Here is a 23,848-nt window from a genome sequence, read left to right on the forward strand (position 1 = left end):
GAAAAATTATTCATACATCTATCAAATTGAAAAATATTTATACATGATCAGCATCATACCATTTGCGGAAAAAAAAGCCATCTCTCAGTTAACCATAAAAGCCACTGAACTACATAGTGAACTAGTTGTCCGCACACCTTCCCCAAGCTCATCAATTCACTTTTTTGAATACCTTCCAACCCATTATCTGGTATTCAATCCAAACCAGCTAATTAAAATTTTGGGGGGAAATACTTGCTCATCATTTTTAAAAATTAATTGCTTCCTCAGCTTAACACAATACATCTTATATGACTCCGGAAACTGATTTCCTAAAGTTAGCTCTGAAATGAGTCAATAAGTGACCAGTATCAGTGAATCAGATTCTGTCACTTTCATTGCTTCATTACCGTTTATGGTAGCACGGCTTGGTATTTTATAAGCAAATCAGCCTGAGTCAGCATTACTCGACATGAGAACATCAGGACAGAGTGCCCATTTATCCTGCATTGAATGTTGTGAAAACAGAGTTTGGCTGGGACATGTGCCATGTACACATTTCACCCTTTGTGCTCAACTGCCGATCGTTTTTGTCTGCCAGTAAGCACAATTACTACTCAAGACATGTTGCAAAGAAACATTTTCCCTTCAATGCCTTTTCTTTTCTCAAACTATGCAGTGGTCAGCAACGCTGGGAACTTGAGTTCTCTGAACCGAGGTTAAGTTGTAATCAACAATAAGAATACAAAAAAGGAGGCCAAAAACAAACTTCACAATGCAAAATTTAAGAAAATACTAGTCTTCAAATTGTACAAGTTATATAACTTGCTGTTTCAGTGTAATGAATACTCAGGCATTAATGAGGGACATACATTTAGTAAGCTTAAACTATGTTAATAACTTTTGTTAAAACTGTCATGTGACCTAATTGCATCTGCTTTATACGGTTAGCACTTGCTTGAACTCCATAAAGTGAAGAATTGACATGCTCAAGTTCTGGATAAGCAACATCAACAATTGTACTTGCATAGAGGTCAATTCTATTGAAGCTGTGAATGAGTCATGATTTTAGTTCAACAACAATGACAAAGATCAAAATAATGAAACTATTTCTCAATCTGAAAAAGAAGCAAGACCACATGCTGCTTACTTTGCCTGCAATTAGTTCAAGGCACTTTATCAAAAATGACAAATCAATAGAAATACAATAAAATTCCCATGGGGTGAACAGAATGTTTGGAATTTAACAGCATGTTGAAGATTTAAAGATATCTTGAGTAATCTGAATTATGAATTATAATAGACTGAATTATTTTAATTCAATGGGATTTTGATGACATTTTTATATATTTTTCCTTTGTATTCCTGCAGGAAGTAGAGGGGAAATTATCTTGAGTTTTTAATAGAAATTTCACTGTTCACTGATGGTCACACCTCCAACTGCCTCAGCAGCATTCTTTGGAACCAATGTTCAAAAGCACTCCTACATACACATCAAGACTGTCCAATCTTCCTGCATATTTCCCAACTCAATGACAGATAACATGTTTCACTTATTAGAAACCCACCTACTTCAGTCTGAAGAAGGGTCTCGACCCGAAACGTCACCCATTCCTTCTCTCCTGAGATGCTGCCTGACCCGCTGAGTTACTTCAGCATTTTGTGTCTACCTTCAATTTGAATCAGCATCTGCAGTTATTTTCCTATACTTCACTAGTGTGCTGCAGGAGGATGAATAGACATGGTGGAGGAACAGCAGGCACGTTCTGTGCATCAAATGTAACATCTCGAAAAACACTTCCCAACATTTCTTCAAAATACGCCCCAAGATCAAAAATATTGCACACAGAGACTTCACAAAATTGCACATGAATCTGTTTTGTAGCACAGAATTCACAATCAAGGGATCAATTCATATCATATATATACAGCCGGAAACAGGCCTTTTCGGCCCTCCAAGTCCTTGCCGCCCAGTGATCCCCGTACATTAACACTATCCTACACCCACTAGGGACAATTTTTACATTTACCCAGCCAATTAACCTACATACCTGTACGTCTTTGGAGTGTGGGAGGAAACCGAAGATCTCGGAGAAAACCCACGCAGGTCACGGGGAGAACGTACAAACTCCTTACAGTGCAGCACCCGTAGTCAGGATCGAACCTGAGTCTCCGGCGCTGCATTCGCTGTAAAGCAGCAACTCTACCGCTGCGCTACCGTGCCGCCCATTCTACTCATGTAAAAGATAGTTTCAATACAAAAGATGAAATGTACTGTTTCTACTATTCAAGTTTAAGATCTAGGTGAAAAGTGCACATAGCATTATTAACCAGTCAAGTCAACATCCTTGTGAATATTTTCAAGCTTATTCATATCCCTCCTCTAGTTATGGCGACCAGAATTGTATACAATATTGTATACAATATTCCAGGTGCAGTCTCCGCATCATTTTATACAGCTGTAATATGACGCCCCAATCCTTGTACTGAATGCCCTGTCCAATGAAGGCAAGTGGGCAGTATGCCTTCTTCACCTTCTTGATTACCTGAGTCACCACTTTCACAAAACCATACACTGCTTATCCTGGATCCTGCTCTACAATATTCCCCGGGCCCTGTCATACACTGTATGTTCTGCCCTGGTTTAACTTCCCAAAATGCATGACTTTGCACTTGTTCGAGCAAGTTCAATCCTGACTATGGGTGCTGTCTGTACGAAGTTTGTACATTCTTCCTGTGACAGTGTGGGTTTTCTCCAGATGGTCCAGTTTCCTCCCACACTCTAAATACATACAGGTTTATAGGTTAATTGGCTTTGGTAAAAAAAAATTGTAAATGGTCCCTAGTGCGTACGATAGTGCTAGTGTATGGGGTGATCGCTGGTCGTCGCGGACTAGGTGGGCTGAAGGGCCAGTATTTGGGCTGTATCTGTAAAGTCTAAAAAAAGTTGCCTCAATTCCTTGGTCATTACATTATCCACCTTTAAGGATGTGTGTACTTAAAATTTAATATCCCTCTGTTTCTTCCAATATCCTCCCAGTTATTGTATATTCCTTGTCTTGTTGCACCTCCTGAGACACATTAGAACACATACTCTTACTTCAATTCCATTACCCAATTTTTACCAACTGATCAAACCATCTATCTTGTCTTGACATCAAAAATAATTCCTCCTCCCAGTCAACAATACAGCCAAGTTATGGATCATTCTTTGTCTACTTTATCGTGCCCGCTACATTTTTATCCATTAATTACTGTGCAAAACAAATGTAAGGGGCCAAGTACTAAGTCTTGTGGAACCCATTGTTAAAAGCTATACAGTCACAAACACATCTCAATTTGAAATCCTCTCTTGGATTGTATACGCATTCACACTTCTTGAAGATACAGATTTAGCATTCAGTGGCGGCAGTGGGGGTGAAAAAGACTGGCACGAGGTAAATGAGAAATAATTATATTAATGGCCAGCAAGACAGAACGGGCTGTGGTTGTTGATATGGTGTATGATTTCATCATATTGTGATCATGATCTGCAGCATATTGCCGGATTTCTGGCAGTGAGCAATGGATGTTCGCTACATGTCCCAAATTACCATTCAAAAGGTCGAGTTTTTAAAAAATTTAAAGGTAGTTTCTGGTATGTTGCTCATTTGCTTCCCACAGCTTGTATCTGTCAATGTGAAAGTAAATGAGCAAAAACAGGAGAGAAAAAAACACAAGCAAAAGTTTGCTACAGCTTGGCCTGGATCAGTGATTGCACGCAAACAGAAACTACAGTAAAATATGCTATTTATGACATTAAGTCATCTGTAAGACAAAGTAAAATACAAGTTGCTTCCTATTCAGCCACTCAGCAGCTGCAGTCTAACAATCATTTCTATACTGAAAGGCAAAAAACACTCATTATATTCTTAATATTAATTTACACTAGGTAGGAGTTATACTGTGCACAACACATTTTTTTAATCAGTATCCAGTCCTCTGTTCACTTACTAGATCTACAGTTAAAGCCAATTACCAACTCTGTGTAAAACAATGAACTACAGTAATGGATACCAACTCAAAACACAATCATGTTGCAAGCCAGCATGATGCAATCTAAATAAATACTAAAAATCATTTTTTACTTTATTTTTGGAGATTACAAAATTATCCTATAATTTTTATTAAAAAATCAGATTACAAATCATCAAAATCCACAAAAAGCACTTCAGCTCCTTGTAGGCATAACACTATTTACAATTCACACGAAGTACTTACCCAAACTGGTCACCGTGTATCCTTTCACGCGAGCACACCCGAAGCACATACAGAGCACATACAGGGCACATTGTCGCTTGCGTAGGCACAATATTGAATTTTAAAAGACATTTCAAGTGACAAGATTATTACATTGCAGTTAGTTACATATATCAAGTTTTGCTTGATAGAGATACGACTTAAAGTTTTGGTAATGAGTTTAAAGTAGTAAAATAAACCCCATCACAAGTTCAAACTGATTTTGTCAATGGATCGTTCCTGCAGTCAGATTCAATACTCCACTAATGTAAGTGTCTATTCAGTGGGTCTCTTTAAAAGCTGTGCAGCCGAAGCAGAATGCAATTCAGCCGTTTTCATGCTGAATTTGCACCAACACAGACGCAAATCTGGCATGAAAAATCACAGATGACAACAGGATTAACTGTCATTTTGATCATTACTGTGCCAATATCCTTTAGTGAAGACTGTGCTCCAATCAGACTGGCTCAGCAATGTGCAATTCACAAGGATGTAGTTTCCTCCCCCCCCCCCCTCCCCCAACCACATTTCTCTTACCAACTAGTCAGTGGGCATGTGTCAACGAAAGTATCCTTGTTCCCTTGAAACTAGCTTACAAGGGAGGATCACTAAACAACAGTGAAAGCAGACCATTGTCTGAGCAGGAAGCAAAACAAAGCAGCTAGTAACAGAAGGACTTTGATAAGTAATGCCTCATTTTCAATTATAATGTTACCACCAGCCAGGGTGAAGATGACAAGCTCAGGCACTGCAATAATGATTTTGACATAACTCTTGCAAAACACCTCAATGAGGAAGGAGAAAAATTAACTAAACTACATTGACGACATTCAGTTACCATTTGGCAATAAGAATGGTAACTGAATGGTAAATGAAAGCACCACATTTTGATCAATGTTCCAGTATTACAAGTAGACACAAAATGCTGGAGTAACTCAGCAGGACAGGCAGCATTTCTGGATAGAAGGAATGGGTGACGTTTCTGGCTGAGACCATTCTTTAGACTGAGTCTATAGGGAACAGGAGTTTCCCTCTTCCATCATAGATGAGACCCTTACAAGGGTATCCTCGGTATCCCACAGTTCTGCTCTTGCTTCCCCCTCCTTCCCAATCGTAACAGGGAGAGTCCCACCCCTTCAGCCGCCGCTTACAACACATAACCCTCCAACATTTTCGCCACCTCCAACGGGATCCCACCACTAGCCACATCCCATCTCCACCCCTTTCCACAGACAGTTCCCTCCACAACTCCCTGGTTTGCTCATCTCATCCCACCCAAATCACCCCCTCCCCAGGTACTTTCTCCTGCAACTGCACCAGGTGATGCAACACGTGTCCACATACCTCCTCCCTCGACTCTGTCTAAGGACCCCGACAGTTCTTTCAGGTGAGGCAGAGGTTCACTTGCATCTCCTCCAACCTCATCTACTGTATCTGCTATTCCAGGTTTATCGGCGAGACCAAGCACAGGTTGTTTTGTTGAACACCTCTGTTCAGTCCAACTAGACCTAGATGATCTCTCAGTTGCTAAACACTAACTCCCCCTCCCATTCCCATACTGACCTTTCTGTCCAGGGACTCCTCCACTGTCAGAGGCCGAAGGCAAATTGGGGGACGGCACTTCATATTTCGCTGTTTATAACCCAGTGGTATGAATATTGACATCTCCAACTTCAAGTAACCCTTGCTTTGTCTCTCACTCCATCCCTCCCCAATCCTAGTTCTTCGACTAGTTTGACTGTCCACCTGTTTAAATTTTACTTTGTATGGCTTGTTGTCACCTTCCCTGAGCATACATTGTTAGCTCGGGGAAGGTGATCTATGTACTCCTTGATCTCTTGTTTTCACACCTTACTCTTCCATATCTCTCATTTTCCTCCCGACTCTCAGTCTGAAGAAGGGACTCGACACGAAACATCACCCATTCCTTCTATCCAGAGATGCTGCCTGTCTCGCTGAGTTACTGCAGCATTTTGTGTCTATCTTTGGTGTAAATTAGCATCGGCAGTTCCTTCCTACACATTCCAGTATTTCAGCTTCCGGTAAAACTCAAAAACACACATTCCTCATAACAAATGTCAAAATATTTGTCTGCTACAGGACATCATTGAGGTTTAACCAAACCACCTTGTTTGTACTAGGAAACCCGATGGTACAGAGAGGATAAAATAAAGTTTCCATGTTCAACCATTCTGCAAATCAAATTCAACACATATGGTGAAACATTCAACCACAAAACCAGAATTTCCTCTAACATTCATTGCAAAATCAAAAGATGCACTGTAAATCTTGCTGATTCATAAAAATGACAGTCATTCATGAAGCACAAAGACTGTTAATTATGTGATGGGTATTAAACAGACACATTTCTATTCACTCAGCACATGGTCACATTTGGATGATATGAGCCAAGGATGAAATCAAGCTGAATAAACCTTTGACAGACACAAAAAGCTGGAGTAACTCAGCGGGTCAGGCAGCATCGCTGGAGAAAAGGAATAGGTGACATTTCGGGTTGTGACCCATCTTCAGGCTCTGAATAAGAATACTGATAAATATGTTCTCCATATGCAAGGGTAAATGGCCATATGACATGTAATCTCCTTTTAATTGAGAGAAGGAAAAAGAGGAGAAAAATTAACTAAACTACTTTGGCGGTATTCAGTTACCATTTTCAGAATCGGGATTAAAGCAATGTTACAGAGAGCATTGATTGTCATGTAAATTGACAACTGCTTACCAGAGAGGGAGCAATTAAACGGATATGGAGATGCTCAAGTCCCATGGGAATTAAAAGAAATGTCTAATATTTCTAGAATAGAAATGAACAGATCAAGGAAGCCTTATCTAGTACTATAGCCTCCTCTATGGCTCACCCTCAAAAATCATCAGTAAACTTCAATACTGCCCGTCTACTCACCCACTCCCCGATCCGTGACCATATCACCCCCGTCCTTTACAAGCTCCACTGGCTCCCCATCCCCCAGAGAATCCAGTACAAAATCCTCCTCATGACCTACAAAGCCCTCCATAACCTGGCCCCATCCTACCTGACTGACCTCCTCCACAGGCACACTCCCACCTGCACCCTCCGCTCTGCTGCTGCCAATCTCCTGTCCCCCCCCCCATCCGGACCAAACTCAGATCCTGGGGGGACAGGGCTTTCTCCATCGCTGCTCCCACCCTATGGAACTCACTACCCCAAACCGTCAGACTCCTCCTCACTCACCACATTCAAAACATCACTGAAGTCTCACCTGTTCAGCACTGCCTTCAACCACTGACCGTCACCTCACTTTCTGTCTCCTTTTTCTGTTCGTTTACTTATTTATCTATTTATTTACTTCTCTATGTTCTAGTAATCCCTGTAAAGCGTCTTTGAGTGTTTGAAAAGCGCTATATAAATGTAATGCATTATTATTATTATTATTATATTTCCTAAATAACTCCAAATAAACATATTCCAAGACCAGCAACTGAAAGCATACACTTAAAACATTTCCTTGAATTACCACGAAAACAACATTTTGAAAAAATCTCAATGGTAACATCGTGGTTTTGTGAGGCTGTGGCTTGTGGATTTAGACAATCTACTAAGAGAAACATCATCTGTCTAGACTTGTGAAGTTCTGCCAAAAATTTTAATATTTCAATGAGATCACTTCTCACCAAACTCAAGTGTATACAACTAGTTTTCTTTATCTCTCATTATTGAAATTCACCATATATCGATCTGATGAACCTTCATTGGTCCTCTTGGTAGAGAGATGGGACTCATAACAAAGTCCCTGGCACAATCTTGCCAAGGCCCTATATACTTACAATATCTTCATTCTGTACTCAAATATGCTTGGAATAATGTATGGTCATTATATTGGAGAAATAGGAATCATAGTCTATCAAGCAATCACACAGCTAGCTGATAACAAAGCTAGCGGCTTAGATCAGATCACTGCAGAGCACCTCAAACTTGTAAGCCCGAGGGTTGCTGCCCTTCTTGCAATCTGTTTTACTGGCCTTATGAATCATGGTCTGTTACCGGACTCCATGTTGTCCGTTACTCTGGTGCCTGTCATCAAGGACAAAGCGGGCAAGGTGGGGAGCTTGAATAATTACAGACCGATTGCTCTAGCCAGTGTGTTATCCAAAGTCCTGGAAAGAATTTTATTAGATAGATTATGTTTTTATTTGGGTACTACAGACAACCAGTTTGGCTTCAAGGCTAAGCGTGGTGCTGATTTATGTATCTATGCCCTGAAGGAAATGGTTGAAATGTATAGAAGGCAGAATTCCTCTGTGTTAATTGGTTTTATTGATGTCTCTAAAGCTTTTGATCGAGTCAACCATCATAAGCTGTTCCAAAAACTGAGTCAAAGAGGAGTGCCTAACAGTATAATTAGGGTCCTGGCATATTGGTACGCCAACCAGAGCATGCAGGTCAAATGGGGTAATGCAGTCTCTGTATCATTTGGTGTTGGTAATGGGGTTCGCCAGGGGGGGCTACTTTCACCAGCCCTCTTTAATGTGTACATGAATGATTTATCTGACCAGCTTAGAGGCTGTAAAACAGGATGTATGATTGATAACACCCTGGTAAACCATCTTAGGTATGCCGATGATCTGGCGGTTTTTTCTCCTAGCAGTGCTGGGTTTCAGCAGATGTTGAATATATGCTCTGAGTATGGTGTCCAATTTGACGTGAAATACAATGCTAAAAAGAGCGTTGTCATGATTTGTAAAGTAAAAGGGGACAAAGATCTAGTCTTCCCATCATTTTACCTGTCAGGGCAGGTTCTATCTGTCTGCTGTAAAGCTAAGTATCTGGGACATGTCATCACAGATCAAATGTCTGATGATGAGGACATGTATAGACAGCGCCGCATGTTGTATGCACAAGCTAACATGTTGGTTAGGAAATTCCACTGGTGCTCAGGAAATGTCAAGATAAACCTGTTTAGAGCGTACTGTACTCCTCTTTACACTGCTCCTTTGTGGATAAAGTTTAATAAGTCAAGCATCCATAAACTTAAGGTTGCCTATAATGACTGCATGCGCATATTGCTTAGAAAGCCACGGTGGTGCAGTGCAAGTGAACTGTTTTGTAGTGCAGGAGTCAATACGTTTCATGCCCTGTTGAGGAATCTCATGTTTAAATTTATATGCCGATTGAATGGTTCTCAGAATTCCATCATTGTGCTGCTGGTAAATCCTGGTTTCAGTGCCGTGAGATACCTGTCACCTATGTGGAAACATTGGTATTGTTGCCTTTTCTAATTTAATTTAATTTTATATGTATATACTGTGTACTGTATGTGTATTCTAATGGACCATGAGTCTGCTTAATAAAATTTTAATAATTTAATAGTCAACAAATAGTGCCAAGGCAAAGAACATAGTCCTAAATAATTACTGCACGCAGTGTCAAACGAACAATAAACAATGAGTACAATTGAAAAGTGTGTCCTTTCAAATGTTTGCCCACCCATGCACTTATTATACAGCATGTTAACATTTATATACATGTAGACCCGGGTCTCGCTGAACACCAACTCTTGTCAGTCTCTCGCCAGTGCTTTTTTGTCTTCATTTCTTAAATTTTCATTTGAGAGTTACCATTGCAGCACAAATCTGTTAAAGATTTCCCTTTAAAAAATCCTTATTACCTCTAACCAATCCTATTATTTTCAAAGTGCCCGTTACTACATAGTAAATTCTAACATTCTAGCATTTTTCCTACTTCTGATATCTGGTTAACTTCTCTAATTCCCAATTTGCTCTATTTCAATGAAAAGTTTACTTGTATATCTTTTTGCTTTAGGGACAAATAAACAGCATTGAAAAAATATACACACCAGATAATCCCATTAGGTAAAAGCTCTAGTTTGGGCCTGTGAATGAACGCCAAGCTCAAACACAATGGCACAATCTTCAAATGCAAGAAAAATCAATTTACTTTAAAAATATTACTATTTGGGCAGCAGCCACAACTCAACAAAACAAAAGGCTTTTAAGAAATAAGTACCACGATACCGGTCAGATTGTGTGAATGGATCCAATTTCAAGAAAGAAAAATAAAACCAATAACATTTAAAAACAAAATTTGCTCATGGAATGCAGTGACAGAGCAGCCAGGCGTCTAACTCAAATAGAAGGAGAAAACACAGCAAAGCTTTAAACAAGAAGTAAACTTAAAAGAACCGAAACCCAGGTAGAGGGGCAAACCTCTGGAGGGAAACCATGCAGAGATCTCAAAACACAGTTTTTTTTAAATGTCAAGATTAATCCCAAATTGGTTTAGATGTTTACAATGATACAGAAATTCCCAGCAGTAAGTTGCATTGTGTGTCTCATTGAAAGCCTGCATTAGTGATTTGGTATGCTTTAGTTATTAAATTAAGCAAATTGATTTTATGGAGTTCCTGGCAAAGATTGATGTTTTCCAAAACATCTAAATTGCAGTGCAATTGGAACGGTCTTTATCTAAGCCAATCAGAAAACACAAATGCACATTTATTGAGATGCTCCTTAATGAATGCTATGCCCTGCATTTACAGTCAGACTGAGATACATGTCACCATAATCTGAGTAAGTGCTTTATAGATTCATACAAAATCTAGAATGCACAAATATACATTAGATGCAATAGCTTAAATGCATACACTATACACACAAGACTTTGATTACTCTTTAAAAATCAGAGCTACATGAGATGCAGCTCTGCTGCAAGAGAGTGGATAGAGCAGTTGGCACTATGCTATCACATTTCCTTCTCAACCATCTCCCATTCTTTGCCAGCAAGGAAAAGAATTCTCAAGGCACAGAATTATTCATGAACTATACACATTTTCTAAATTATAAACTTGGGCAAAGGTCCAAAACACCACAGCTAAAAGGAATAGAGGAGATAAATCAAAATACATTTAGGTGAAGGTAGACACAAAATGCTGGAGTAATTTAGCGGGACAGGCAGCATCTCTGGAGACAAGGAATGGGTGACGTTTCAGGTCGAGACCCTTCTTCAGGTGACATGGAAATGGAGCTTTGAGTGTGCAGGTTGTTTTAGGGAGAAAATAGAGAGGAGCCATAAATTATGTCCTACTGATCATGAAAATAAATTTCAGGTATTTAAAAAATTGATAATTATTTAGAAGTACAATGACTAAATCTTAATTTACTTCCTTTAATAGAAGCTGGTAGATGGAGCAGTTCCATCTCCACGATGTTTCAAAATTGTTTTTTTGGTATTTCTCTGACAGTGTGTTGCCAGAGATAGCAATAAGTACTACAAATACTTTTTTAAAGAGGAAACAGGGCTGTGTTGGACTGAAGGTTGTCAAATTTATCCATGATCTTCCTTCAGAGATTCTGCCAACTAATGCCTTTTACAGCCTTCCTGGAAACTTTATACTCATTAAAGGGTTGCTGGATCCAGATTCTCCCATCAGCTGTGGCAAAATTACTACAGTACTTAGCAATAAAAACATTAATCAGGAAACATCCTGCAAACCCATGCAGTTCTGACGTGTATGAATCAAAAAGGGTTATAGTATATCATGTGGCAAAAGTGCGAACAGAGCATCAAATTCAAGGCACAATTCTTTTCTCAAAATCTGGATAAATGTAGGAACCTTGTAGATAGATTATTCCAGCATTTGTTTCCCCATTCACTAAATTATTTTAAATCTGGACCTAGAGCTATTCTGACAAAATATGAATCAGATCTACAATTGCAATGTTAAACCGAGACTACATGTTTGTGTCCAATTTTAGAAAAAAACTGCAGAATTCCTCATTTTTGTATTGAATGTTGGATAAACCAGGACAAATAATAATAATAATCGGAAAAATATGCCGTAACCTTGAATTACACTACTTTTAGGATAGAGGGTAGAGTTTCTTCACTGCATATTATGACAGTGAGGAAGTGAAGGGGGAGAGAAAAAGGAATTAGACCATTAAGGATTTAAATTTGAGACATGTAATCTACTAAACAATAATCCTGTTTCATCTTCTGATTTAAAAGGAATTCAGTATCAAGCAAAAGAGTTTCCAAAAATTAAATGGGAATAGTTATATTATCAGGCTCGTTCCAATATCCATGATCATAAATCTGATTTTGGCTTCAATTCCACTTTCCTGCCAGTTTCTATAACTCTCAACTGTTCTGCCATACAAAAATCCTGATCTCAGCCTTGAACAGGTTAGAGAACTGAAAACATACAATCTCCCCATCTCCCCTCCGAGAAGGAATTGCTCATATTTCAAATGTGCGATCTTTCCTCTGAAACTACATTCCCAGTTCAAGATTTGCAGACAACGGAAAGCATTCTCTTAACATCAATAGTTATATTTGAATACCAGCACAATGCATTAACAAAATCTTTTAAAATATAAAAAATACTTCAAGATAGCAAAACCCTTACAACAATGTACAGGAGCTTTTCAAATCAAAACTAGGTTACCAAATCACATACCGAAACCAAGGCAAATGATCAAAACTTTGTTCAAAACAGGCATTTTTAAAAAGTACAAGAAGACACATTTAAAAGTGGAAATTCCAACATTTTAGACCTACAGCTAAACTAGACAGCCAAGCTTATCAATGGCTGAGCAATTAATTTGAGATGTCCCAGAATTAGAATGGTGCCTTCAAAATAAGAAACGTTTTGAATTACACAAGAAAAGAACATTTACCAGAAAAAAAGCAGAAGTGAAAGCCCCATGTCAAAGAACAATGGTGCCAAAGGCCTTGCATACAACAACACATTTTCTCAAGTGAAGTGCGCTGCATACAAATTACAAAATCTTGCAACAGTAAAATGGACCGGTTTCTCAAGATCATAGAAAATATAATTTTCCACTCCAATCTTTACAGAAAATAACTTTTTATAACTTTTTTTGTAATAGCCACAAACAAAATCTAAATATGAAAATTATATTCAGTTTAAAAATTATACAAGGCACTGGCTTGAATTAAACCAATAATCTTTAAGCTACTGTTTTGATGAGCATTAACATTACAACAATGTTTTGGATCAGGATCCTTGTATAGAAACATAAACATAACACAAAAAGTAAGGAAATTTGTGTTTGGTAGATTATTTCTTTGTTGTAACAATGCTTCTTGGCAATAAATCTTATACCGTTGGAAAGCCTGTTTATTTCCCTTTTAAATGGTGCCACATTTGTAAGGAACATGCATTTGTGGGATGAGCAGCAGAGCTGAGTATATGGGTTGCGCCCATGAAAAATTTGCCAAATCTTCTCTACCAATGCCAAACAGCTTATTCTGCTGTTGCTATTGACTCTTGTTTTGAGCTTCTGGTACCCCCAGGTGCTGACAATCAGGTGCCTGATTGGCACCAGATTGGCAGCATCTGTGAGCATGGGCCCTGCTACAGTGGTCAGTAGGTGTCTGATCCAAGAATCGGCATGCAACGTTTGACTGATCTGGATAGGGCCCGTGCGATAGGGCAACTTCAAGCTGGTGTTCCGCAAAACCAAGTTGCGGCATTATTTGGAGTGAGCCCTAGTACCATCTCCAAAATGAAGGCCAAGTTCCATATAACGGGGGATGTCAGAGACAGGCCGCAAAGTGGGCGTCCCAAGAAGACGACACCCGAAGAAGACCGTTTCCTCACCCTGTCAGCACTTAGGAACCGTAGGCTGTCTTCTACAGATTTGCAGTCAAGGTTTGCAGGACGATATGGCCGATGGCTCTCTGCCCAGACAATTCGGAACAGACTGCATGCAGCCGATCTCCGGTCTCATTGGGCTGCCACGAGGCCTGCCATGACTGCCCTTCACCGTCAGGCCCGTTTGCGCTGGTGTCGGCAACACGTGCACTGGAACCTGAACATGTGGAGGAACGTTATGTTCAGCGATGAGTCCAGATTCTGCCTACGGCAGTTGGATCATAGGGTCAAAGTGTGGAGAAGACGCGGAGAACGCTATGCTGATTGCTGCACCGATAAGAGTAACATCTTTTGGTGGAGGCAGTGTGATGGTGTGGGGCGGCATCTCCCTCACTGGATAAAACGAGGCTTGTCATCATTGGAGGCAATCTCAATGCAGAGAGATATCGAGATGAGATTCTGCAACCAGTGGCAATCCCATATCTCCACAGTCTGGGACCGAACTCTATCCTCCAAGATGACAATGCTTGCCCCCACAGAGCAGGGTTTCTCAGAGACTACCTCCAGAATTTGGGAGTGGAGAGGATGGAATGGCCTGCCAGCAGTCCTGACCTCAACCCCATTGAACACTTGTGGGATCAGCTTGGGCGTGCTGTTCGTGCCAGAGTGACCAACACAACCACGTTGGCTGACTTGCGACAAATGCTGGTTGAAGAATGGGATGCCATCCCACAACAGTGTGTGACCAGGCTGGTGACCAGCATGAGGAGGAGGTGCCAGGCTGTTGTGGCTGTGTATGGTTCTTCCACACGCTACTGAGGCCCCTGTTTATTAAATGAATAAATTGTTAAATTGCCAATATGTCTTGTTTCTTCAGACCAATCATCCAATCCACCAAACAACACCGAACAAGAGTCAATGGCAGAATAAGCTGTTTGGCATTGGCAGAGAAGATTTGGCAGATTTTTCATGGGCACAACCCACATACTCAGCTCTGCTGCTCATCCCACAAATGCATGTTCCTTACAAATGTGGCACCATTTAAAAGGGAAATAAACAGGCTTTCCAACGGTATAAGATTTATTGCCAAGAAGCATTGTTACAACAAAGAAATAATCTACCAAACACAAATTTCCTTACTTTTTGTGCTATGTTTAGAAAATAGGTGCAGGAGGTCATCAATTGGCCCTTCGAGCCAGCACCGCCATTCATTGTGATCATGGCTGATCATCCACGATCAGTAACTCGTGCCTGCCTTCTCCCCATATCCCTTGATTCCGCTAGCCCCTAGAGCTCTATCTAACTCTCTTTTAAATTCATCCAGTGAATTGGCCTCTGCTGCCTTCTGTGGCAGAGAATTCCACAAATTCACAACACTGGGTGATTTTTTTTTTTTCTCATCTCAGTTTTAAATGGCCTCCCCTTTATTCTTAGACTGTGGCCCCTGGTACTGGACTCCCCCAACATTGGGAACATTTTTCCTGCATGTCGCTTGTCCAGTCCTTTTATAATTGTTTACGTTTCTATAAGAGTGGCAGAGAAAGCTGGAAAAGAGAGCTAGAGGCAGGACAAAGCTTGGCAAGTGGTAGGTGGATACAGGTAAGGGGGTCATTGTCATTTATTCTACCCATCTGCCAACGGATAGAGCTGAAAAAGGGACACGGTAGTGTCAGATAAGGAGAGAAGAGAAGTGAAATGTACAGAGGGAGGAGGGATATAGGCAGAAGGGGACAAGGGGAAGAGCTACAAAAGTTGTAAATTGCAACAGTCTCCAAATTCAATATTTGAATTTTGCTGGATTCAACTCTACTTTAAAAGTATTGAGATAGAATGTCAAAGCACAGAAACAAGCCATTCAGATGTCAAATGCCTGCAATAATCTCCAATTTTAATATCATAAGTTTTATCTAATCTGGGCAACTGCATTTTCAGTGTAGATTAAAGTAATTAAAGATTAAAGAAGATCAAAGGAGACAACTTCAGTGAAAATTTTAAATAGGTCAACAAGTACTGCAATTTTTACAATCAAGGCAAGATCATTTAAACCAAAGCTGCAATGGATCTTGTGCAGAAGGTTTTGTTTAAATCCATATATATATACTAGACCAAGTGGACCCGTTGGGCCCATTCAGCAGTCCTCCCCCCCTCCCCTCTCTCCTCAACCCCCCCTCCCCTCTCTCCTCAACCCCCTCCCTTCTCCCCCACTCCCCCTTCCCCCTCCCTCCTTTTAAACTTAAAAATGTGAATAACTTAAAAAATATAACACTGATTTCAATAAAACTACTTGCATTATCACTAAAGTGACAATTGTGAGTAAGGTGGGCCTAAAATTGTCGTGCTATCATGTACCGTTTTGGCTGAAGTTCAGTCACACACAAGATAACAAACAAGAGTTTTAGTGTATAGATGTAGCTGATAACCAGAAGATTCAGCATCCATAACGAATGCTACGATACAAGAACAGAAAATATATCACCAAGTGAAAATACGGCAATATTAAGCCTGCAGGCAATTGAAGGTTGATTAATTGATTGAGGCAAGGGATTCCAATCATCTGATCTTGGGAGTGAACATATAAGTGTTGGGGAATGTTTGCCAAACATTGATCCTGATGATAGAAGAGCTTTTGTTCTCATATCTTGGAAGACAATGTGATAATGCTTCCAACATTTTGTTGACTTGTATGCTCAATATGAATATATTGGGCTAAAGGAACGGTTTCTATGCTGCATTGTGCATGAATTTTAAAAATTGAATGATCATCATCACAACAATGGTTGTTTCTGGGTCACTAACATCATGATTTAAACCAGAGCAGATCCAAGTCAATAAAACAAAATTGACCCATTTCCATAACAGAATGCTACGATACAAGAACAGAAAATCTCCACGTCTCACCTTTTAGCGTATAGTCCACTCAAGGTATCTGGATAAGCACTTTGAAATGTGACAATTGCTTCAACTTGAGACAGCAGCTATGTTTTGGGTGGGAGTAAAAGTATTTCCTGCATTTGCCTCTAATGGTTCCACCAATGAACAAATCTATATTTCCTTTCTATCAATTTCTCTGTAAGAGGGAACTTGGTAATTACCATTCACCCAGGGCCACTCACATTTAATGCGTCACAATCAGATCTCTCCTTCCATGTTCAATCCTCTTCCACTAAATACAGTTAAATATATTACATACAAGATGAAAGCCTTTAGACAGTCACAAATCACATTAAGCACCTACATTCTAGTACTAAACAGCTAATTCCTCCAACTTTACCAAACAGAATTTGCCTGGGCTGCAAAATGGCAGTAGCTAACGCAACATGTAAAAGTAAAATGGAACAGCCATGACCACAACAGAATCCAGAAACCTGCCCCCAAAGAATACAGTTCTGAGAAAAGGCAACAAAATAATCTACTGCAGATTTCTAGGCAAAACATTTGAGCAAATGGCTTGTTAACTCCCCGAAGAAAAAAGTAGTTTCTTTCCTCTAAGCATTCAAGAAATTTAGACTGTGATAGTGTTACATGAATGGAAGTTATGTGAAAATGGTTTACCTTTCAAACACCAAGAAGCCTCACAAGATAATGCACTTCAGCAGAATATTGGAAAGAATCTCGAACCAATGGATCAATTGGTCAATGTTTGGCTGATTTGCACTCCCATGTACTGTGCTGGAACCTTTCCATGTTATGGAACCTCATAATATACATACTATCGATCATAATCAGAGATTGAAACACTATCCTGTTTTATTATCCAGCAACACCTGTGATCCAACAGGTTTTGAATCTGTAGTACATATCGACACTGATTAACTAATTCTAACCAAGATCTAAAATTAACTAAAATCATTACTAATCAGTAGCTATTTAACCTACCTGTGCAACTTTTGCATTCCCCGCCGAATACCTTTCTGAATTATGGAAACTAGCTACAGACAGTTCTCAGAACTCTTGCAGGCAGTTTCTATAATTAAAAAGAACAGATCTCCTAAAAAGAACAAAGGATTGCAGTATAGGAGTAAAGAGGTTCTTCTGCAGTTGTATAGGGCCCTGGTAAGACCACATCTGGAGTATTGTGTACAGTTTTGGTCTCCTAATTTGAGGAAGGACATCCTTGTAATTGAGGCAGTGCCGCGTAGGTTCACGAGATTGATCCCTGGGATGGCGGGACTGTCATATGAGGAAACATTAAAAAGACTGGGCTTGTATTCACTGGAGTTTAGAAGGATGAGAGGGGACCTTATAGAAACATATAAAATTATAAAAGGACTGGACAAGCTAGATGCAGGAAAAATGTTCCCAATGTTGGGCGAGTCCAGAACCAGGGGCCACAGTCTTAGATTAGAGGGGAGGCCATTAAAAACTGAGGTGAGAAGAAACTTTTTCACCCAGAGTTGTGAATTTGTGGAATTCTCTGCCAGAGGGCAGTGGAAGCCAAATCACTGGATGGATTTAAGAGAGAGCTAGATAGAGCTCTAGGGGCTAGTGGAATCAAGGGATATGGGGAGAAGGCCGGCACAAGTTATTGATTGTGGATGATCAGCCATGATCACAATGGCGGTGCTGGCTCGAAGGGCCGAATGGCCTCCTCCTGTACCTATTTTCTATGTTTCTATGTTTCCTGCTCAGAGGAAAATGATGACTGGGGACAATTTTGGTGGTCTGGATTTTCTGTGGTCTGGTACCAGTTGATTTCATCCTGTATTGTCAATTTATGCAAGTATTCTTGCTGTGGTAATTAGCTGCCAACTCAACAACATTATAAACAAGGAGCCACTGGTAATCTTGGTGAGATTGCTGGATGTCCTTGCCTTCAAATATATTGAGAAACAACAGTTTTGCAAATGAATAGAAAGGACCCAAATTATGTGGAGGTGTAAGGGTGTGAAAAGAAAAACCGTAACGCCAGATGAAAGGAAGGCTTGTGAAAGTTTATTCGGGTATTAACTATTGAATGACTAAATACAAATGAGTACAATTGGATGCATTTTACATTTGTGCACAGAGCAGACTTAGTGGATTGAATGGTTTCACTTTGTGGGACTCCTTTGCAAACTTCCTTGAATATGCTTCTGATTTGATGACTAAACAAGCAGCAATGAGTTTAAAAATTCATCTTCTCAAAAATTTGGAGATAAACCACAGAAATTGTTAGCACGTCAACTACGTAAATTAGAAGATGACTCTACAATTCATAAAATTAGATGAGATAACGGAGATTTGCTTAAACTACCCAAGGACATTAATCAGAGATTTTTGCAATTTTATCAGACATTATATTCATCAAAAATAAGATAGCTCTGCGCAGATGCAAAACTTTTTGCAGGAATGTAACCTCCCTGGTTTGAATGAGAGTGACAGAAACTTATTGGGCGCAGAAATAATTATGAAAGACGTTGAAGAGACCATTAAATCCATGAAAAACGGGAAGACCCCTGGCCCTGACGGCTTAAATAATGAATTTTATTAAAAAAATAGTGATTTGATCTCTTCACATTTGCAAACTGTATATAGTTACGCCTTTAAACAACAGAGATTACCACAAACTCTGATTGAATCAACAATAATACTTATTCCTAAAAAAGATAAGGATTCTGAAGACCCTGGTTCGTACAGAGCGATAGCTCTTTTAAATACTGATCAGAAGATATTAGCGAAAATCTTAGCTCATAGATTAAGTTTAGTTATAGATAAATTGATACACCCCGACCAATCAGGCTTTATATCTAAACGATATTCATTTTTCAATTTGAGACGCTTGTTCAATATAATATATTCAAATAGAATATTAAACGAAGATTTAGCAATTATTTCGCTAGATGCTGAAAAAGCATTTGATCAAGTAGAATGGCCCTATCTTTTCTCAGTGATGGAAAAATTTCAATTAGGTGAAAATTTTTGTTCATGGGTGAAACTTTTATATACATCCCCACCAGCTAGAATATTAACTAATCAAATGCTGTCATCCAAATTTCATTTATTTAGGGGTTGTAGACAAGGATGCCCATTATCTCCGCTTCTATTTGCCCTCGTTATAGAACCACTTGCTGAGAGTATTAGATCAAATCCAGACATTCACGGTTATAACACTAAACATACAACCAATAAAATTTCTTTATACGCGGATGATGTATTAATATACATTACAAATCCTGAAATTAGCATTCCGAATTTATTAAATCTCATAACTCAATTTGGTTCATTTTCAGGTTATAGAATTAACTGGTACAAAAGTAAAATTATGCCAATAATGGAACAAAATCCGGCCATACTTCAACAATTTCCTTTTAAAATTGCCTATGAAAAGTTTCAATATCTTGGAATTTACGTGACTAGGAAATATACTTCTTTATTTAAATTAAATTTTCCCTCTTTACTTACTAAATTACACAGAAATATCCAATTTTGGAAAACACTCCCTATATCATTAGTTGGTCGTAGTAATGCTATAAAGATGATCTTTCTTCCACAGCTACTATACTTATTTCAAGCAATTCCGATCTATCTTCCAAAAAAGTTTTTTTTTAAAATCGATTCAATTATTACTAATTTTATTTGGGACTATAAGACTCATAGAATAAATAAAAGACATCTATGTAAGTCTAAAACTAATGGAGGAATTGCCTTACCTAACTTCTTATTGTATTATTGGGCGGTTATTATTAAAAATATAACCTTCTGGTTGGATGACACTGATCAACAACCGGATTGGTTAAAGATGGAGAAAGAGGATTGTTTACCATTTGATATTGGTGCGATCCTCTTAGCTCCAATAAATTTAAATAAAAAAACATATGGAGGTAATCCGATTATACATAGTGTTATCCGTCCTGGAAACAATTAAAACTTACTTTAAAATTGAGTAAATTATCCTCTTTCCTCCCTATTGCGAATAACCCTTCTTTTAAACCGTCTGTCTTAGATAGAGGATTTGCTCAATGGAAAAGTTATGGAATTAAAACGGTGGGAGATCTTTATCATAAGGGAACTTTTCTTTCTTTTCAGGATTTACAACAGCAGTACGGATTACATGCTAATAATTATTTTAGATATTTACAACTTAGAGATTATGTAAAACTACACATGCAAGAATATAAATCTAGAGGTCCAGAAACTCTTGATGTATGCCTGAATCGACATTATAATTCAAATAAATTAATATCCTTTATTTATAATACTCTCCTAGATACTGACATTCCGTCATCAGAATCATATAGACGAGCATGGGAGGACGAATTGAACCAACTCATAATGCAAGATATATGGGATGAAAGTTTACAACATATACACCAATATTCATTAAATACTAGACATTCCTTAATACAATTTAAAATAATACATAGACTACATTATTCGAAGACTAAATTAAATAGGATTTTTCCCAGTATCTCTCCAATTTGTGATAAATGTCAATTTCAAGAAGCTAATTTAACTCATATTTTTGTAACTTGCATAAAAATGCAAAATTTCTGGTTGGATATTTTTTTAATAGTTTCTAAAGTTATCGATAAGCAATTGGATATGGATCCAAAATTAATAATATTAGGATTATCAGAACATATTACAAACTTTACAACAAGTCAGGTACATTTTCTTGATTACAGTTTAATAACTGCGAAAAAATTAATACTTAAATTTTGGAAAAAACCAATAACCCCCACAATTAAAATATGGATTACGGAAATGACAGAGACCTTGCATTTGGAAAAAAATAAGATTTGCCTTAATTGACAAACCTGATTTATTTTTTAAAATATGGTCTCCATTTATTGAATTTTTAGAAAAGTAAATGGGTTTGACACAGGACTAAAATAAAAATTTAAAATTAAAAGTTGAAACTTGAGTTTAGGGTTGGATGTACAACTGTGGTTATTGTCTCCTGGATCTACCCCCTTTAATTTCTATTGTTTTATTCTCTCTTCCCAATAGTTTATAGTTTTTTTTTTCTTTCTTCTTTATTTTTATTTTCTCTTTAAAAATTTAAAAATTGAAGCTATGTAAGAACTTTGTAACAAATTTGTCTTTTATTTCTATCTGTACATATGCTTTTCAAAAAAAATTCATCTTCCAGGCCACAGCCCAATGAAACAGCATATATTAGTCTTCAGTCATATAATGAGCAAAAGAGTGCACCACATTACAGTGGTAGCATGTAGAACCAAGCAGTTTAAAGCAATGAAGTAGAATCAAGTTTTATTGTGGAGCTATAGATTTTGAGTGACAATCGCAACAATATCATGGAAATCAATTATTCAAACGATGCTCACAATTGTATTTACAAAAAACTTAGGTAAATTATGAACAGCATTATTTAATGTCTGTTGAAAGTAAAAAAATTATCAACCCGAATTGAAAAGTTTATTTAAACTTGAGCAGCATCATTTAGGCCACAATTGGAGCACCGTGTTCAATTATCATATTATAACTCTGGTCTTTGAATTGCAAAAACACAGAAATCAGAAAAGTAGAAGATTCAAAAAAAGTTTCAGAACTGAAAAGACATGCGCATCAGCAAAGTTGATCAGATCAAGACGTCTCGAAAAACATATTATCTGAGGGTTGATATTAGTAAAATCCTTAATGTTACTGTGGAAATAAAGGAGAAGATGTGGGGCAACTAGGATTGTCAAAGAGAACTTAGGGAAAAGTTTAAAAAGTTGCACAAATATAGCACCTAATTTTCAGAACAATGAGCTGAAAATCATGGATTTAATTAAGGACAGTTAAATAAGCAATCAAGGGAGAGAATGGATTGGAAGGATGTGCCGAGAGAAACAGAAAAAGTAAGAGGAAGCATGTCTGGAACACAAATTCTGGAATGAACCATCTCGGCTGAATGATAAGAATTTTCCATAAAATTGATTACCTGGAAATATATTTGTATACAAAAACCTCCACACCTAATCTATCATCTCCTCTTCAAATTTTTGGGAGGGAGATGTTCAAAGATGCGCTCAAAAAAGAAATGATAGTAGTGACACAAACTTACAAGGGGATAGGAATAGAAAAGGCTAAGAGAGGACCTTAAAAACAGATTTTAGTAAATAATGAACCTTCCTTCTGTTATGCTAGATGCTGGAAGTTAGAGGGTGGCACAGTGGCAAAACGGTAGAGACCCGGGTTCCATCCTGACTACGGGTGCTGTCTGTATGTAGTTTGCATTTTCTCCCTGTGACCGTGTGGTTTTCCCTGGGTGCTCCGGTTTTCTCCCACACTCCAAAGACGTAGAGGTTGGTAGGTTAATTGGCTTCGGAAAATTGGAAATTGTTCCTAGTGTGTAGGATAGTATTAGTGCAAGGGGTAATCGCTGGTCAGCACGGACTCAGCTTCCGTGCTGTATCTCTAAAGTCTAAAGACCTGGAAGGATCATGCTATTCTTAAAAAAAATTAACAAGACTAGTAGCAAAATATATTTTCAGCCCACAAATTGAAACCATGCTGTTATTTACAACTGATTTTGGACACAATTGATTTGGGAGAGTAGGCATTGTGTTCTTTTTTTAATTATTATAGTTGTGATACCTACCCAGATCTGCACATTTTACTTAATTTACTATTCCAGGTCATTCAAATAAATGACACTTCAAACTGCATTGCAAGCAGCAATAAAACAAGAATTGCCTGGACTGTCACTTTAATGTAAGGAATTCAGACAATTCCCTGCTGCTCCGAACAAATAGAAATTTAGATTTGAAACCATCACACAAAAAAAGCATGTGATTTAAGGTCTCTAGCTCTTGCTACAATGTAACCATTCCAGCAATATTCAATTGAAATCTATATATTTAGACTGTGATAACAATGGTATCACATTGCAAAACATTTACCGATGTATAATAATAATAATAATAATAATACATTTTATTTATATAGCGCTTTTCATATACTCAAAGACGCTTTACAGAGATTTTGGGAACATAGGGAAATTAATAAATAGATAAATAAGTAAATAAATA

General features: G+C 38.3%; 1 protein-coding gene across 4 annotated transcripts in view; it reads right to left on the bottom strand.

The window, feature by feature from the left end:
- The window catches only part of LOC144608513 (nucleus accumbens-associated protein 2-like), a 67,615-nt gene that overhangs the window by 31,160 nt on the left and 12,607 nt on the right, over nt 1–23,848 (bottom strand). Inside the window, exon 1 of one of the 4 annotated variants that reach the window (XM_078426374.1) lies at nt 12,732–12,860. The exons of 2 other annotated variants lie outside the window; for them this stretch is intronic. The gene's annotated coding sequence lies outside the window, so the exon portion shown is untranslated. Of the gene's footprint in view, nt 1–4,239; nt 4,661–12,731; nt 12,861–23,848 lie in introns of those variants that run through there. One more of the 4 variants, XM_078426372.1, reaches the window with a different exon arrangement.

Source organism: Rhinoraja longicauda, chromosome 31, assembly GCF_053455715.1.
Source record: "Rhinoraja longicauda isolate Sanriku21f chromosome 31, sRhiLon1.1, whole genome shotgun sequence".
NCBI lineage: Eukaryota > Metazoa > Chordata > Chondrichthyes > Rajiformes > Arhynchobatidae > Rhinoraja > Rhinoraja longicauda.